This window comes from Pelodiscus sinensis, chromosome 16 (assembly GCF_052426305.1).
Source record: "Pelodiscus sinensis isolate ZL-2025 chromosome 16, ASM5242630v1, whole genome shotgun sequence".
NCBI classification, from domain to species: Eukaryota; Metazoa; Chordata; order Testudines; family Trionychidae; genus Pelodiscus; species Pelodiscus sinensis.
In genome coordinates this window covers 4,676,476-4,693,155 of record NC_143067.1, presented here as the reverse complement: position 1 = coordinate 4,693,155, position 16,680 = coordinate 4,676,476, and positions in this window count along the sequence as shown.

Here is a 16,680-nt window from a genome sequence, read left to right as displayed (position 1 = left end):
ACAGTGGCTGTGTTTGGAAACCCCTGTCATGGTGGCAGCAGGACGCACGTGCTCGGTTCGGCCCAGCCCGGTTACCGCCGCTGGCACACAGCCCAGGGCCACCCGGGGTGGGCTGAACCCAGCCATGCAGGGCCCCGCAGCCGCAGGGAGAAGGGCGCTGCTGGCCGGTGCTGCAGGGGTTAACGCGGCCCCTGCCCCAGGCGGCCGCTGCAGGGTGGCTGCTGGGAGCTGCTGCAGCCTGCGATTCGGGAGCCGAGCACGTGGCGCCTGATGGCAGCTATAAGGGGCGATGCATGCCCCTTACAGCCACTATCAGGCGCCCCCCCCCCATAGGTTGGCGCCCCGGGCAGCTGCCCAGCTAGCCCATGCCTTAATCCGGCCCTGAGTTACACATCACAAGAAACGGGGAGCCAAGGAACTGTGATTTGAATGGGACTGTTGAAAACTTGTGTTTGTTGCATTTTGATTTAACTCAAACATCTAATAAGCACTTCGGAGAAAGGAGATCACTGTTAAAGAGGCAGCACCCCTTATGCTTCAATTAAAAGGGGATGTTCTCCCAGCCCATAATTAGCTTGTACCCCAAGAAGTCCTGCAGCAAAACCAGGGAAGAACAGTCGTTAAATCATGAGACTGCTGTAGTTAAAAAGAAGGTAGAAAAACAAAACACGTAAACAATTCCGCCACTTTTGAATAAGCTAGGGCTGCCTAGCCTACAGCCCGTGGGCCCTGTACATGGCCCACTAGAGCATTTCTTAAAGCCTCAAGCCTGCTTCAACACAATATGCCAACAGCTGATTCACTAGCATAGTGTGGTCATGTTTACACCATTTTAGTTCACCCGAGCATGTAAACAGTCAACACTGTACCTAGAAACAACCTTTCTAAAAGCATCTGACGCAAGCTGGATTCAACACATAGATCAATACCGGTGACTTTAAATCTTATGAAAATACGTAGACTTTGTGCTTAGGTCTGTATGGCCCTCCCCTGCAATAGGGCTGGGGAACACTGTGGTGAGCAGAGCTACTTCTGGCTTCGTAAAGAAGTAAAACTGCACAAGTCCTTTGAACGTCTTCTTGCACTGAGACATTCTAGGGATCTAGGGGTCATAGTGGTCCATAAGATAAATATTAGTCAACAGTGTGACACTATTGCAAAAAAAACAAACACGATCCTGGGAAGCATCAACAGGTGTGTTGTGATCAAGACACGAGAAGTCATTCTTCCGCTCTACTCGGCGCTGGTTAGGCCTCAGTTGGAGTCTTGTGTCCAGTTCTGGGCACCGCATTTCAAGAAAGGTGTGGAGAAATTGGAGAAGGTCCAGAGAAGAGCAGCAAGAATGATGACAGGTCTAAAGAAGATGACCGGTAAAGGAAGACTGAAAGAATTGGGCTTGTTTCGTTTGGAAAGGAGAAGACTGAGAGGGGACATGATGGCGGGTTTCAGGTCTCTAAAAGGGTGTCACAAGGCGGAGAGAGAAAAATTGTTCTCCTTGGCCTCTGAGGATAGGACAAGCAATGAGCTTAAATTGCAGCAAGGGAGGTTTAGGTTGGACATTAGGAAAAACTTCCTGCCGGTGAACTTAAAAAACAACAAATGGTCTGGTAGCACTTTATAGACTAACAAAACATGTAGATGGTGGTCAAACATTGGAATCAGTTGCCTAGGGAGGTTGTGGAATTTCCATCTCTGGAGATATTTAAGAGCAGGTTAGAGAAATGTCTATCAGGGATGATCTAGACAGTACTAGGTCCTGCCGTGAGGGCAGGGGATTTGACTCGATCTCTCGAGGTCCCTTCCAGTCCTAGTGTTCAATGATTCTGTGGGCGTAGATGGTGCTCTACTGGAAAGGTGAAACACGAGATTTCTGCCCAAGGAGGCCCTGTTTTGTCCAGCATCTCTAGTCTGTAGCCAGGTGGTTTTCAAACTAGGGGTCACGACCCACTGCTGGGGGGTGGAATGTCGGGCGCTGGGTCTCCTGCCTGCAGGGGGATCAGGTGAGCAGTGCGGGGGGAGGGGCTAAGGCAGCTCCCTGCTTAACCTGGCATCACAGACTGCGCTGCACCCCAGAAGCAGCCGCCAGCAGCAGGCCCGGCTCCTAGGTGTGTGTGTGGGAGAGCAAACAGGAGCGCACTGCCCCTGCCCCGAGCACTAGCTCCGCCCTGCCGTTGGCTGGCAATCAGCTGCTGGCTGCTTCTGGGGCAGGCTGGTCTGTGGTGCCAGGAGAGGCAGGAAGCTGCCTTAGCCCCTCCGCTGCACCGCTGGCCGGAAGCCCCTGAAGGTGAGCCCTTCCCTCCCCAGTCCTGCCCCCCCCAAGCCAGAGCCCCCTCCTATAGCCCAAAGCTCCTCCTCAGCCCCACCCCGGAGCTCATTCTAGTCCTATGACGTTGGGTCACAGCAGCGCTGATTTTCTTCAACTGGGTCATGAGAAAAAAAGTTGGAACCCCCTGGGCTAGCCGGGGAGCAAGTCGCGAGGTGATGAGGCGCATGGCCCGCGGAGAAGGGAATGGAAAGAGTTGCCCCCAGCCAACGGGCAGGTCCCCGTCTTTTCATTTTTCTTACCTTGACTCCTACCCTAAAATAAAACAGATCCGAGTAAAAGAAACAGCCAAAGATCCCTTCCGGGGAAAGGAGTAGTTGGAAAACAGGGCATCTGCCGGGGGGGGGGGGGGTGCTGGTATGCGTGGGAGGGGCTACGTAAAGCGGGGTGGGAGACGTGATCGCTTTGTAGTGTCCGTCTCCGTGTCAGAGACAGTGCCGGGAGAGGCTTCCCTGCTCCATGTGTGTGTCTCCCTCTCAGGCAGGGATATACGCTCTAGATTACACCAGGTGGGTGTAGGCCGGGAGGTGCCGCTTTTTCGGCGCTGCCTGCTGGAAATCCTTGGGGGACGGGGGGTGTTAGAGCTAGACAGGGGCTGAGCCAGCACCTGGCTTTGATTATTGCAACCCCAAAGGGCAGCTTTTCTGCATCAGGCAGCTGCAATAGCGGGGAACGATTGAGTGAGCTACACCCAGGTAATCCGGCCGGCAGACCCGTGCCCACATGCTGCAGAGACAAGCCGCGGGCTGGATTGAAAGGCTTGGCGGGCCACACCCGGTTCTATCTGCTGCTGACAGCATGTCTAAAATGCCGCCTGCTGCCTTGTTTAAGCGAAGTCCATGTCCCAGAGTCGCATGAGGGGCTCAGCAGTCCATGGGTTTGATTCACTTGCCTTTGCGTATCTAGCGTCACCGTCTTTGGGCGCCCGTCAGCAAGCCCTTCGTGGCTGAGGCTGCTAACCCCGCTCTCCTTAGGATGCCCAGCTGGGTGCGTGTGGTCGATGATCTTTTACTTCCTAGGCAGATCACTGCCTCCGCGGTTTGCCAGCGGCACGGATGGCTGGCCCCAAGCTTCTGACCAACTCCCTGGATGTTTCGTTTTGCCCAAGAAACCCACCACCCCAGAGCAGCTGCCTTGTGCCGGAAGCTCTCTGGAGCATCTTCGAGTCCCCAGGCACCCTCTGGGCCGAGGACAATGTCATCCGCATGAGCCAGCTTGGTGAACGGACAGCGATACAGATTGAACCTCTCTCAGCTGGGACTCTCTGGTCTGCAACCCCCGGATGTTCCCGGACCAGAGGCTGAAAGCAGGTCGGGAGCCCGGCACATGGCTGTGGGGCTGCCCGGTGGGGCAGAGAAGCAGCCAGTGGGGCGGCTAGTGACTAGGCCAGGGCTGGAGGCACTGGTGCCAGGGGTGCCAGAAATGACCTCTCTGGTCTGGCAAAATCCCTCCTCAAGTGCCGGACCAGGGAGGTCCAACCTGGACAAAAGTTCTCTGCCTATGGAACAGGGCTGAGGCCAGGATGCATCCTGCTTCACGCTGGAACTAGCGTGCGACTTGCCAGGCCTGTAGGGCCCCTCTTGCCCCATGTCCCTGCCTCGTTCTGCAGGTCTTGCATTAGCCCCACAAGATGCCCCTATTGGCTGGATGGCAGGGAACCTTTCTCCAAGAGCCTGTTGACGGCACGACAGATCTCAGCGCATCCGCTGCAGCGCACACAGCAGTGAGGCCCGGTTGCTCTGGGGGGTGACATTTCCCGGGGAGGGGGCGGAGCGTGGCGAGTGGGACACGTGGGAGGCTTTTCCAGGAACACAGAGCAGCACTGGTGGCCTATAGCTGTTGCACTCAGTGCGGGCGTCCCTCCCCACACAACCTTCCCCTCCACTTTGCTAGTGCCTCCCCGGTAGTGCAAGCCCCCCTCCACAGTTACACGATACTCATGGGCTCCGTGACTCTCCATGACACGCTGCACTGATGGGCTCCGTGGCGCGCTGCATCAAAGTGCTCCGTGGCTCTCCATGACGCACTGCACCGATGGGCTCCGTGGCTCTCCATGACGCGCTGCACCGATGGGCTCCGTGGCTCTCCGTGACGCACTGCACCGATGGGCTCTGTGGCTCTCCGTGGCACGCTGCATCAATGTGCTCCGTGGCTCTCCGTGACGCACTGCACCGATGGGCTCCGTGGCACTTCGTGGCGTGCTACACTGAAGGGCTCTGTGGCACTCCATGGCGCGCTGCACTGACGGGCTCCGTGGTACGCTACACTGATGAGCTCCGTGGCTCTCCGTGATGCGCTGCACTGACGGGCTCTGTGGTGTGCTGCACTGGTGGGCACGGGCGCCGTGCCTTCTGGTCCAGCAACATGCCTGCATTGCAGTTGCAAAGGAACCAGCACCTGGGGGAGAGGAGTGGTGGATATCGTCTTTGTGAAAGAAAACACATATCTTAGGTGCGCGATAATAGGTGCTAATACGTAGCTCTCTGTCCATCCATGACTTCATAGTACTTTTTAAGGAAGTCAGCCTCATGGACCCCATTTTACAGATGGGGGAAACTGAGGCTCAGAGAGGTGAAGTGACTTGACCAAGGTCAGTAGCAGGACACATGTTGGGTTAGGTTTAATATCCTAATCTGCGCTCTAGCCACTAGACCACACTGCCATGGACAGAGAGCCTCTTATTTTATTTTACAGTAGTACTAGGCACTGCAGCCATGGGGCATGACCCTGCTGTGCTCGGTGCTGTACAAACACAGATCAACAAGACAGGCCCTGCCCCACAAAGTACCAGTAAGACAAGAGCCAGGCAAATCATTGCAGGATGAGAGCGTATTGGCCAGCATGGCAGGCGGTGGTCCTAGAGTTTGTCTGTATTAGTGATCCCTGCTGTGAACAAGCATTGTCTGCAGGATGTTACTCCCAAATCCCTGGAGTTTTTTCTAGTGTTCCTCTATTACCACATGCATCAGCTCCATCCGCAACTCCTTTAGCATCCCACAAGCAGCTCACCTAGTATTGTGCAAAAACTACATCCCCACCTTTCCCCCACAACAGCTGTGAGCCAGCGAGAAACTTGAGCGTAGACTTGGGTCCCACAGGGTACGTCTACACTGCAACGCTAATTTGGGAAACGGGAGTATCCCGAAATAGCTACCCCGCCTCTTCACAGCACGCCCGTTCCTTCGGGCGCACGATTCTGACGTCCCCGTCAACCTCATTCCACGAGGCGCAAGGGACGTTTCGGAACAGCGCTTTTCTTTTGAAATTTGGCGCCAAATGGCGAAATAAGCTATTTCGAAATAGCCTGGAAAGAAGATACGCCCTTGGCGTCGCTCAGACGGCACATCATATTTTGAGTTACGGTGCAATGTAGACCCCCCCCCCCCTGTGCTGTGTGGATGCGAAGTGTTCTCTGATTGGCTGGAGCATACAAGCCCCGATCAGACTGCCACTCCGGTGCCGTGGTACCGTAACTGCCACCCCGGCTGCACTGGGGTTGTTATTTCATATAGATCTCTGCAGATAACGGGGCTGCGCTGGCATGTCCCAGCACCCCTGCCTCCAGCAGGAAAATCATCGTCTCAGCCTGGCCAGGGTGCTGGGTCAGCGGCGGGGGAGTGTCGCCGTCATGGCTCCTTCCCCACTCTGGCACAATAAATGCCGAAGTGGGGGCCAGCAAGTGTACCCCAAAGCCTTATCTACCAGGCTTTGGTATAAAACTTCCCCCAAAATCTTAAAACCCTGGATTTTAGGAATAAAACTTCCGCTGCCACCACCCAAATATTAATAACGAAATCAGGGGAAGATCATTTGAGAAATCTCGCCCCTAAAATAAAAATCAGGGCACACAATTAACCACTGCCAGGCTAATACAAAGAAAAGACACAACTTTTATTATTCCTGTTGCAGGCATAATGACTAGATGGGAAGGTAACAAAATATACTCATGGAGCCCTCCATGGGCCTAGAACTTAGTTACAAAGAAAAGCCAAACCATCTTTTACACAGTGTACATTCATCAGATCCCATACCCAAACCATAAAATAAGAAAACCTAACGGATTTATCTAAAATTTACCCTACTTACAGAAAGTGAAGAATTGGTTCTTGAAGAGAGAGAGAGAGAGAGAGAGAGAGAGAGAGAGAGAGATGTTTGTCTCTCTCTGTAGCTGCAGAGAACTCACAGAGACAAAAGAGGGAAAAACCCAAAATTCCTTTATCCCAGTTTGAAATTCCTACCTACATTCTTATTGGCCACTCCACCTGGCTAGGTGTAATTAACCCCTTAGTCCCCTGGCTGCTGGCTAACCCTGAAATTCCTACCTACATTCTTATTGGCCACTCCACCTGGCTAGGTGTAGTTAACTCCTTAGTCCCCAGGCTGCTGGCTAACCCTCATAATCATGACAGTTGTCCTGGGAGAAGGCTGATTTCCACGGACACACTCTGAACCCGGAGGAAGTACCCGCAGTGGTTTGCTGAGACGGGAGTGTCCGTAGTTAGCTGTCGAGTCGCAGGGGTTGGGAAGGTGCGGAGGAGGTGGGGGGGTTGTCTGCAATTGTGTTCAACCTTGGGACACCTAAGGTCAGGGAGGGGCAATCCGTGGCCCAGTGGGGCGTGGCCCAGGAGATGTTTTGTTCCCGTTGCCCACGCGCAGGGTTGCCGGATTCTGCTGGTTCTCACCCACGTCAGTTTTTTCCTACCGGTGTTACTAAAGTGACCCGCACTTAAAGCCAGGGCATGAGAAGGGAGGAGCGAGCGGGTGGCACATGACATTGTGAGAGCCAGGCGCTCCCTGTGCGTCCCATCACAGCGCTGCTATGGCTCAGTCGCCACCCCCTGCACATTCTGCGCATGCAGGCGCAGGGAGCGAAACTGCCCCCTCCCCCGAGACCATCTTGAGCCAACAATCTTGCGGGCCACTGAGATGGATCATGGCGTGCTCACTAGGCTAGCTTGCCCCTCGTTGACTTAGCTAATAAAAACATACGCAGGGCCTCTGACTGCACACAAAGGCCTTTTCCTTCACCATCCTGAGGCCAGTTCCGTATGAACCTGAGTCAGAGCTGTATGCTGCTGTAGGCTAAGTGTGCATTACTGCTCTGCTCGGTGCTGATTAGCCTCTGTTGGAGGATTGTGTCCACTCCTGGGCCCCACATTTCAGGAAAGAGGTGGAGACATTGGAAAAGGACTAGAGAAGGGGACCAAAAATGATGAAAGGTCTAGAGAACATGACCTATGAGGGAAGACCGAAAGAACTGGGCTTGTTTAGTTTGGAAAAGAGAAGACAGAGGGGACGGGGTAACGATTTTCAAGTCTCTAAAAGGGTGTCATAAGGAGGAGGGAGAAATATTGTTCTCCTTGGCCTCTGAGGACAGGACAAGAAGCAATGGGCTTAAATTGCAGCAAGGGAGGTTTAGGTTGGACATTAGGAAAAACTTCCTGTCAGGGTGGTTAAGCACGGGAATCAATTGCCATGGGGGGTTGTAGAATTTCTATCACTGGAGATATTTAAGTGCAAGTTAGACAGACACCTGTCAGGGATGATCTTGGTCCTGCCGTGAGGGCAGGGGACTGGACTCGATGACCTCTCAAGGTCCCTTCCAGTTCTAGTGTTCTATGATTCTACCTTTTTGCCTCTGGAAGCTCCAGAAGTTTACACACGACACTGAGTTCTTAATTACCAGTGCCCTGGTTTGTGCTTTTGTGGCTACTGTGCTTGGCATTTCTCTCATGCAGTGAGGATTTTTGGATGGCTACAGCTGTGCTCAAAAGCAGTCACTAAATAATTCCTTCCCTCCGCAGAGACACGCTAGACTCTGCGCTCTCTCAGTGCAGTCAGGGCATTGCTTACGTTTTTTCAGGTGCTGTGTCATTGTTCTAAACCCAGAGTCCATGGCTGGAATCCTCTACTAAGTATCCCCGCTGTGATGGACACGAACAATGGGCTGCTGAAATGATGGAGTGAATTTGTATCACGTTAGTTAGCACGGCCTACAGTGGAATGAGCGAAACCTCTGCTAGGGGGCACGGGCTGTCCGGTTGCATTTCGAGGGAGGAAGGGCTGGGTGGCTGGTAGGGTCTCGTTGCTGGTGCGTTACAGCTTTCAGCTTCCCCTCCAGGAGGACTGCGCAGAGCTCAGCACTGGAGTTATTCCATCCCTCCTCGGTGGGCGCCGAACCTGGTTCTTCTGCGTGGCGCTGCAGAGAGCTGCGAGGGCATTAGGAGAGCGCTGCAAATCCGCAGCTATCCACGCGTATCTGCATCCCGACACGGATACCGATTGCGTACCCGCACGGGGCTCTGTGCAGTAGGCTTCCAAGCCAAGTCAGGAAAGCAAAGTCGGCTGCCTCTGGGGGCTGCCAGGGTACAACGGGGGGACGCAGAATTTGGTTTCGGCTCTTTCAGTCGACGAGAGCCCAGTGAAGCACCTAGGGCCAAATTCTGGCTGACCCCATGCAGCGCCATTGCTGCCTTCACAAGCACTGCATGGGGGTTGAGCCGGGCCAAATTCGGCCTACGGGATCTCGTTCTTTGGTGTGGGGTGTTTTTGGTGCCAGGCAGATACATTGGCTTACCCAGCACCTGCCAGCTGCCTTCCCCCTGGCTGGATGCACCCCGAGTAAGCCCCTCCCCCAGGCCAGGGGCGTGGCCATCCCAACAGGGCAGTGGGCGGGACGAAGATGGAGTTACTCCCCGTTGGCCAACCGAGTGTGGCGCTAATCCCAACTGACTTTGCAGGAGATCATGCACCCCTGCGGCCCCTTCCCGCGGCAGGGGTGATGTACACAGGCGCGCTGTTGACACAGATCTCTTAATCCCCGCTCTGTGTCCCAGCGCCTGTGCTTATACAATAGCAGCCTGAGGCCTGCTGCTGGCGCTGCACTTTACTTCATGACTGAAACCCTGTTACCTCTGACTCACTGGCCAGCTGCTGACAGGGTGGGATTGCACGGCTGGAGTTGTTTAGCTGGGCTGGCCAGGGTGTCATAAGGGGCGGAGGGGGACCCCCCCAGCTGGGTTAAGTGACAGGGCGGAGAGGGAGCGCAGGCGAGGCCGTGGGGAAGGACAGGCGGGGTCATGGACCTGCTCTTGCTTCAGGCATCTGATGGCCTTGTTGCTGCAGCAGCTGATTGTTTGGGGAAGCCCGTGAATTGCCTGGGAGGCTGGGAGAACTTCATCTCCCACTCAGACCTCCCCGATCCCTCCGCCCGAGCCCACGGCAGCAGGGCACTCCCACGGAGAGCCCCACTGCCGCTTTGATTCCCCTGCCTGTTCTGGGCCCTGGTTTCCTTCTGACGTATCCCCAGCAGGGAAACAGGCTGCGCGGAGAGGCAGCATGTTCAGGCCAGAGAGAGTGAGGGAGAGTGCATGGCGATGACTCAGGGATATTTCAGCGAGGGTGAAGCGAGCGGCGGTGGGAATGTCCCTCCTCCTTCTCCCCCACACGTGTGCTCCTCCGCTCAGCTCCTGCGGGCGCGGCCCGGAGCCTGTAACAAGAAGCTCAGGGCAGCACCCGGGGAGAACCGCCATGGATCTGAGCGGAGTTAAAAACCCCACCCAGACATGGACGCTCCGGGAACGGCAATCGCCGTCCCACGCAGGAAGAAAGTTAGGGTTGCAACGCCGAGCACTCAACGGTTAGGAAATACCAGTCGTCGGGCTGCCTGTGCTGGCTTAAAAAGTACGAAGTAGCATGAGATCACCAGTCCCCATGGCTCATCCCGCGCGTCTTTCGGCTCCCCAAGCGTGGGGTAACCGGTTCGCATCCACCCCTCCTTCTCAATCGGGGCTCAGGGAGGGATATAGCATCATCTGGTGCCAAACTGGTGGATTAAACTACCCCTTTATTAAGGGCTTTCCCTGGTACCGCTACCTAGGTGGGCAAGATCCTGCAGACCTCTGCCATGCTCCCTCCCGCGGGGTTTCCACCGGGCTGCCCCAACTAAGTTCACAAACTTAAAAGTAGGCAGCCCAGTCCATACTGAGGCACGCGGACAAGTGGCCTGGTTTCCAAAGCCTTCATAGCCCCCACGGTGTCAGTTTCTGCAGCTGATGCTGGTAACCGGGAATGAGGAAAACTTTCAACGTTTTCTTCCCCTGGGTAGACAAGGCGACACACGGGGGCTGTGTTTTTCCCACGCAAATAACAGTTCACGGGGGAGTGGGGAGCGGGTGAGTCATGACTGATCGTGGTACATTTTTAAATACAGCAAGGTGGGTTATTTCTGCGGTGGTGGGCTAACATCAGGAATGTCTGTTCCCAGCCGGGGGCTCACCCGCCGGAAAGGACACGCGCAGAAAGACGTGGGTGTGTGGGCGATCGCACGATGACTGGGAACGTGGCCCTTTTTTGGGGAGAAGCAAATGGAGCCAATGGATTATTTCCAGTAGCACGCGCGAAGGCCTGTGGCCGTTATACCAGGCATGGGGCAGACTCAGCCGGACTCTTCCCTAGTCTGGTCATCCACGTTCAAGAAAGAGGAAGACCCAACAGGAGGAGGGGCACAGAACAGCTGCTAACAGCAGGGAGCCTGTTTGATGAGAGGAAGCTGTTTGAGGTGTCTACCCTGGGAGTTAGCCGTGCGGCTCCCGGCTTGCACAGACTTGCTTGCAGGAGCTGGCGCCAAGCTAGCATGCTAAATATTCTTAAGATGCCAGAATAGGCCAGGGAGTGGGGGGGAGGACATGGGCGGGTCATGCAAGTACAAACCCACCTGACCGCGTGAGGATGTGCTAGGGACAGCTAGCCATGCCCCAACCCCCTATACATGCTGTGCCTCAGTGTCCCACTGCCAGGTGTCATCTAGATGTGGACCTGCTGCCTTCTGCCCTGGCTGCTCCTCCGCAGCCCTAGTACCTCCCTGGGCTCCTGTCGCTGGGCCTCAGCCTGGGGTTTAGTCAGGCCTGAGCTCTCCTGGCTCACTCCCCAGCACTGCCCTGTCCAAAGTACCCGCACTAGCAAACAGCAAGGTCCCTCTCCCTCCTGAGCTAGAACAAGAGTGAGTGCCTCCTGGCCAGCCATCTTTTTATACAGCCCTGCTGGGCTCTCATTGGCTGCCACAAGCCCTCTCCTGATTGGCTCCCAGCCACAGCACTCTCCCAGGGTTGTTTTAACCTTTTTCATTCTAGTGCGGGGCAGCCGCCCTGTTCCAGAACCAATGGGCATAAACTGCGTATGAATCTCAGCTTGAAATTAGAAGGTGTGTAACCATTAGAGGAGGTGAGATTCTGGAACAGCCGCCCAGTGGGAGCACTGGGGACAACCCAACTAGTTTTCAGCTGGAATTTGATGAGTTTTTTAACAGGATGGTACGAGGGAGTTGCCTCCGATAGCAGGGGACTGGACTTGGTGGCCCAGGGGGGCCATTCCAGGCCTTTGTTCCCATAATCTGATAGATTTTCCCCCAACCCAGTGACAGCAGAATAATCCGAAAGATTGCACAAGAGATTTCCAGCACAAAATGCCTGGGATACTCACCGACGGCTGTCCCGGTGATTGATTTTTAACACCTGCAAGCTGCGGTGTATCGCCCCGACTTGCTTTCCACGGGATCGAGGTTGTTGACAACACTCGTCTCTAGTGCAATGACGCCGGGTGTAAATGGCTTGTTGGACTGTGGCCATCCATGCGCTTGTTGAGAGACACGAAGATGTGACTGGCTCTGCTGAAGCGTGCCTGGGCCACACGGAAGATTCAAACTGCAAAGCTGAGCACCTGGTCAGTGATGTCCCCCTCAGCAAAAGCCCTTCCATGCAAATGCAATAGGATTAATTTGCAGTGATCTGCTCGTTCCGTGGCTCACAAAATTACGTGCCACAAGCCATTTCTCGGTGTGGGTTCGGCTGCCCTTCAAGCTGATCAGCGGGGCTGGGGGTTATAAGGATCTGCATGGGGAAAAAATGGTGTTCATCTCCTAGCGAGGCATTTTACACCTTTCTGAGAGTCACATGGCTACTGGGCGTGCCAGTGATAATCTGTGCTGCCCTACCGTGGTGTTTAAAATGCAGACAAGAACGTGTGTGCACGCTTGGCTGCTGCTTGGAAATCATGCTTTTGGACACGGCTGGGTCTGAGCTAGACACCTGAATGGTTGATTAACTAACGGAGGGGACTGCACAAATGAAAAATCCAGTGCTGCAGTGGGGACTTTCGCCAGGCTGATTTCAGTCTCCACAGTGCACGGCATACACCCCTGCTCGCGTTACGGAGCATGCGGATTGTCACGGCCATTCCACAATGCTTGGCACAGCGCCCTGCACTGTGGCATGAGCTCAGAGTTGACATTTACTTGCACCTGCTTGTGTTTTTAGAGCTGATGAAAAAAAATAGGAATTTCTCTTCTAGAGGAAATTCGGCTGTTGTGGCCTTTTGCCTTCATCCTGATTCAGGACCCGCATTTGCAACATTGAAATATTTTGCAGAACAAAATGCTGTGAAATGTTTCTACATGGAGTCGGCAAACGGTTTTGTTTCGGGACAGTTCGCGGCTGATCTGCCTCTGAGCCTCCTGTCTCCATTCTCCCCTGCAGGACTCCATTCCCTGCGGCATTCCTTCCTGCCAGAGGATAGACTGCAGTGCATCATGGGAGATGTAGTTCAGCCACAGAGCCCAGCTCATAGGGAAGAATGAGGCCTATTGCGACAACAGAAATACATCTTCCATCAGGCACTGCTGCCTCTTGACTGATGGCCGAGTAACAGGAAACTGACTCAAAATGAAAAGTTGACTGTGGTTCAGTGCTCAAAATGTTGTGATTTGGGTGTTCCTGAACCGAAGGGAAATGTTTTTGTTTAGATTTTCCGAAGAGAGAATTGAAAACGTGTTTGGCAAAATCTGAAATTGTGGGAGTACGGTGGAGAAAACCAAATACTTTGTTCCCTAGGTTAGTCAAGGCACTAAGGTTGACCAAGGCCCTAAGTTAGCCCTAAGATTAAACACTGTCCACACAAGGTAAGAATACTTTCAAAGACAAAACTTCTGGTAATTAAAACATGGTAGCCAAGAGGTGTTTTGAAAAGGTATTAGCATCTAATGTAGACACTATTTAACAGGTGCCAGGATCAGCTTTAGAATCTAGAGGCTGTGTCTAGACTGCATCGCTTTTACGTAAAAGGGATACAAATTAGACATGTCGCAATTGCAAATGAAGCGGGGATTTAAATCCCCTCCGCTTCATTTGCAAAAAAATGGCTGCCGCTTTTTTCTGGCTCGGAGCTTTGCCGGAAAAAAGCGCCAGTCTAGATGCAGATCTTTTGGAAAATAAAGCCTTTTCTGAAAGATCCCTTATTCCTTATTTTAAGAGGAATAAGGGATCTTTCGGAAAAGGCTTTATTTTCCGAAAGATCCGCGTCTAGACTGGCGCTTTTTTCCAGCAAAGCTTCGAGCCGGAAAAAAGCAGCAGCCATTTTTATGCAAATGAAGCGGGGGGGGATTTAAATCCCCGCTTCATTTGCAATTGCAATGTGTCTAATTTGCATCCCTTTTACGGGAAAGGGATGCAGTCTAGACACAGCCCATGTGTTCTCTAGACTAAGGCCAGGCCTACACTAGACCTGGAAGGTCAGGCTAAGGTACACAACTCCTGCTGTGTAAAATACGTAGTGGGAGTCGGCTTACATTAAGCAAAGCTTGGTGCCGTGTTCAGAGAGGAGGGCTGATGGGAGCAAACGCTCCCGTTGGCTACCCTTAGTCCTTGCAACTGCGAGGTATATCAGTGCCAACCAGAGCCAACCTCAGTGTTTGATTTAGTGGATCTTAACTAGACTCACTAAATCGAACGCCAGAAGATCGATCTCCAGCGCAGCAAGTGGAGACGTGGCCTAAGAAAAAACAGGGCATTTTTAAATGGAAATATCTAACAATTTAGAAGACCAGACAGCACTTTGTGGAGACAAAGTTCAATACCTTAAACTGTCTTGATAGTCAATGCTGAGAGAAGAGGGACTAGGCGAAGCCACGCCACCAACAACGAACATGATTGTAAAGTTGTTTAAATTATGTCTATACTGGGCATCCAGGGTGTTTCAACACATCTTAGCTCACTCAGTTTAACCAAAAATACCTTTTCTTCTTACTCCAGACAAGACCCAAGTAATCATGTGTTTTTAAATTAAACAATAAGCTAGGGCTTTAAGAAAAACATTGCATATCATGTGACTCCCAATAAAATTGCGAGATAGCAACACTGCTCCCCCTCATGTAGCTGTGCCAGGCCAGGGCCAATTGGGGTTTGCCCCAGCGCAGCTTCAAGTGACACACCCAAGAAAGCCATGAGCAGTGTAAGCTCTGCTTTGAGGTGGTGGGACTGCGAACAGAGTGAATGTCCTTAATGTAGACAGAGCCAATAACATTATGGCAAGTACACGACTCATTTCCATGATAACGAGGGTGAGGAGTTCAGCAGGAATTTCTCGAACTCTCTACATAATGAATATCCCCAGAGGGTGGGTTTTGTACAGTTGTTTAATAGTTGGCATTGTTGTGCCTGCAAGTGTTAATGGCAGCCATCAAGCACGTCTTTGATCCACAGGCAATCCCAGGAGTCCTTAAAGCTGAGGGGTTTGCTGGTCACATCATGCAGTCTAAATACAGGAAGCAAGTAAGCTGCTATATGGACTTTGTCTACACTGGCACATTTTGCTGCCCAAACCTGCCTTTTGGCAACAAAACAGTGAGAGCGTTTATACTGCAATGTGACTTTTGTTGGGAAAAACACCCATTTTTGGCAACAAAAATCTTTTCTTCTTGCGAGAGACTTTTGTCTTTTCCCCTCCGTTTATTGTCTACAAAGAGCCATTGAGGATTCTTCTGTTTGTTTTGCTGAGAGAACTGGCTTCCGCCAGTATCCCACAATGCCTGCTCTGGTGGGTCTGCTCAGTGTTTTGTGATCTCTGCTGCTCTGCAGGCATGCATCCCTCTCTCCTTTCAAAGCTCCGAGAAGTATCTGACACCTGAGTGAGTTGCTCCTTTGGAATGCTTCTGTTCTGCCCTGCTAGGAACACAGCGACAGGCAAACCGCTGGAGAAAGGAGGGAAGACTGGAGGGGGAGGGCTGGAGAGACGGCGGTGCTGCTTTGTCATTCCTCAGCATGGAGAGCTCACAGAGCTACTCATGACGCTGCTCCCAGCAGCTGAGGAGGCTGTGGGAGAACTCAGAATCCCAAGAAGCACAGGGATCAGCTCTGCCTTCCCCCAACACTGCACTGTGGGATGCTCCCCCACACTGCTTTGCTCTACCTGTCGACAGGGAGCTAGCAACGTGGCCATGAAATGTCGACAATGGAAGGCAGAAAAACCAGTTTGACCGGCTGTCACTTTTGGCGACTTTTGCACATCAACAGCACTTTTGTCACCAAAGCTTCCTAGTGTAGACGCAGCCGTAGCTCCCTAAAGACAATAGAAACCACCATCCAAGGCTGATCAGCAGCTCGGCCATGGGGGACCTGGCTTCCCTGGTGACTGATTGCAAAGGCAGGGTCTCTGCATTGGTCTGGCAGAAAGAAAGACAAAAAGCCAGCAGCGAGAAAAGAACGTGAACATGGCCCTGACAGGGAGAACCGAAAGGAGTTATTTGGGGGCGCAGCAACTCCCTGCTGTCATTTGCCTCTCCTGTGTTCAGGGGACTAGGTCTTTGTGTGCACTCTGTGTAAGGTAACAGCATTGTCCCAAAGAAGTACCTGACCCACAGGAACATCCGTTTCTCCTCTTATGGGAAACAACCTGGCAAGGCCCTAAATACTGGCTAGCTGCTCAGTCCAAGGAGTGGTCATTTTGTAGCCATCCCTGCACCTTGCCACAATGCTGCTGCCCAGCCCTACTGGGTTCGTTAACTGACTGAGCCTCGTTAGGTCAGCGAGATGCCTAGCAGTTCAACAGGGCTGCCCCGCCGGGCAGCGGGAGATGGAGGAGAGGGACTCAGCTGGCATCTGAGCGCTCAGGAAGCAGAGCTCGGACTGGAGTCCGGGCAGGTTGCTAGCAGTCTGCTTACGCTACACTCTGTCTCAGCCTGGTGTGGACAGAGCTCACCTGCAGAGAGGTGGGCCTCCCGCGGTGGGCTCAGAACATTCCTCCTTTCAGGAACAGGGATGCTTGAGAGAAGACAGCAAAGCACGGTGATTGGGCCAAGGCTATTGGCAGCTTGGTAGAGCCCGCAGTAGAAAGGCAGGAAAGGTACTTCCGGAAGGAAGGTAGGTGGGGGTGGGTTCCACAGTGGCCTGGGGAGAGGGCAGTCACCTGGAGACTCTAAGGTGGTGGGTTCAAGATTGGGGGAAAGTGGGTTCAAGATTGGGGGAAAGTGGGGCCCCATTAAAGCCAATGGGAACTATTCAGCATGCTAGACTCAACTCTTACAAATT